The sequence below is a fragment of the Chrysochloris asiatica genome, unplaced genomic scaffold (genome assembly GCF_000296735.1).
Source record: "Chrysochloris asiatica unplaced genomic scaffold, ChrAsi1.0 scaffold00006, whole genome shotgun sequence".
Taxonomy (NCBI): domain Eukaryota; kingdom Metazoa; phylum Chordata; class Mammalia; order Afrosoricida; family Chrysochloridae; genus Chrysochloris; species Chrysochloris asiatica.
Genome location: NW_006408524.1, coordinates 13258132 through 13260417, shown reverse-complemented (window position 1 = coordinate 13260417; position 2286 = coordinate 13258132). Strand labels below are relative to the sequence as shown.

The 2286-nt window shown below is 40.4% G+C and overlaps 1 pseudogene; it reads left to right on the top strand.

Annotated features, from left to right (window-relative positions):
- The window catches only part of LOC102825664, a 22221-nt pseudogene extending 21211 nt beyond the window's left edge, over window positions 1-1010 (top strand).
- The last annotated feature ends 1276 nt before the right edge of the window (window positions 1011-2286 follow it).

Genomic DNA, 2286 nt, shown 5'->3' with positions numbered 1-2286 from the left:
AGTTCATGAGTGGAGGTCCCTGGGACCATTAAGGTAGAAAAGTGGAATGCAGGACCCTACCTAGAGAAACAGTGATGCCAGAGATGGAGGCAGAGAAAATGACGTGGAGAGATGGAGCTGCTGGGTACTCTAGACCCAGAGAGGGAGAGGGGCTGTGTGCTGATGACCTGGGGGCAGGCTTCCAGGGTATACCCTTTGGTTGGTTGATGATGCATGGAGGGGATTGTAACCATGGCAATGAAATAATATGCGATAGGATGAATGTAAAGTTAATGTTCTCCCATGTAAACTATCACATAATTCAAAATAAACATTTAAAGTGAAAAAGGAATTGACCCTTTTTCCTTAGATGCGCAGAGTAAATGGATACACATGAAGAGGCTGACACTTGCCTGTGGCTCTAACTTCTTTAGATGACCTAAATCCTGACTGTTTGGGGGCCCACAGGGTTCATCTATGGGTATACGTTGGGAGAAGAGAAGTTTACCTTCACTGGGAAGTGCAATAACCCAGGCTCTGTCACATTCTTGATCAAAATACTAAATAAGCTCACATTCACTCAAATCAAAGATGCAATATGAGATGGCTTGAGGGCCATCAAAAATGCTGTTGATGATGGCATGTGTGGTTCCCAGTGCAGGTGAAGTGGAAGGGGCAATGGCAGAAGCTTTGACGAAACACAAACCCAGCATCAAGGGCAGGGCCCAACTTGGAGTCCAAACATTTGCTGACACATTGCTCATTATCCCCAAGGTTCTGTTCAGAACTCGAGTTCTGACCTTCAGGTAACACTGTAAAAAGTTCAAACAGAACATTCGGAATCTGGTCAACTCGTGAGTGTTGACTTGAACACAGATGAACCAATGATGTCAGTAGAAGCAGGCATATGGGATGACTATTGTGTAAAGAATCAGCTTCTTCACTTCTGTACTGTGATTGGTACCAACTTTCTCCTGGTTGATGAGATCCTGTAAGCTGGGCTACCTACCGTCTCTGAAAGGTTGAGCTGAAGCATCCCTCCTATCATCTGAACCGTGAAGACTATAGAGGGATCCTTGGAATGGAACTGTGGAATTTTTTGTCTAAGCTTCAAATGATTCTTTTTTTTTTTAAAGTTTTTATTGTGAATTGAATGATAGTTTACATAGGAGAACATTGGTTTTGCACTCATTGCTTCATTGCAATGCTTACAATCTCCTCTGTGCATCATCATTCAACAGTATTTGCTTCTATTCCCTCTGGGTGATTTTTGTTGTTGTTGTTGTTTGTTGGTTTTGGATGTACATAAAAACACTCAGGAATATATATATATATTCATTTAAACAGGGCACATTCTGCAAGTTTGCCTCTTGGCCACCAGCATTCAGTCCGTCTCTTTCAGTGAATCTAGAGTCCTCAGCTGTTCCCTCTCTCCATGTTGTCATCTCTGCCTCCATCTCTGGTGTCGCTGCTTCTCTGGATAGGGTCCCATGTTCCTGTCATGCTCTTCTCCTTTCATGGTCGTAGGGTCCTTTGTTAATGGAATGTAAGATTAACTACTCCTTCCTTTTTTGTTACAAAACATCTACCTTTACAATTGTGACAGTTGCAATTAGTCATAATAATAATTGCTCACTATTGAATCATAAGAATCTTATCCCCATATCTTTTCATCAGTCCTGTCTAGATGAGATGAGAACTATCAAATGATTCTTAAAAGACTTTTCTGATCCTGTTTTGAAACAGAACATTGTTACCTATTCAAATTCTGAACTTCTGACATTATAATTACAGTATTTTTCAAATGCTCTAAAGTGTGTACATATAAAGCAAGTCATTTTACCCATTGAACGGGTGGTTTTCTTTTAGCTGCAGTGGCCTAAAAATCCATGTTAAATAATCATATGTTATCTACCTTGTTAATAAATATTCCTTCAAAAGCCAAAAAAAACAAAACCAAAAAAAACCAGTCTTCTTGGAAACGGGTTTTTATTGTGAAATGCCATCAGGTTGCTTTCGACTCATAATGATCCTGTATAGAGTTTCCAGTAACGGTTGGTGGGTTTGAACTGTTTATCTTGAAGTTTTTCTGAAGATTTAAATCTTTGAGGGAGCAGAAAGCTTCATCTTTCTCTCATGGAATGGCTGACAGGTTCAAACCAAAGACCGTGTGGTTAACAGTCCAGTGCTTACAGTATGGAGCCATTGTGGTCTCTGGAAACTGGCAGACAAGCTATGTAAAGTGAGACAAACTGTGAGTATGAATCAGACCCAGCTCAATTCAGGTAAACATGCAAGGATTTATTA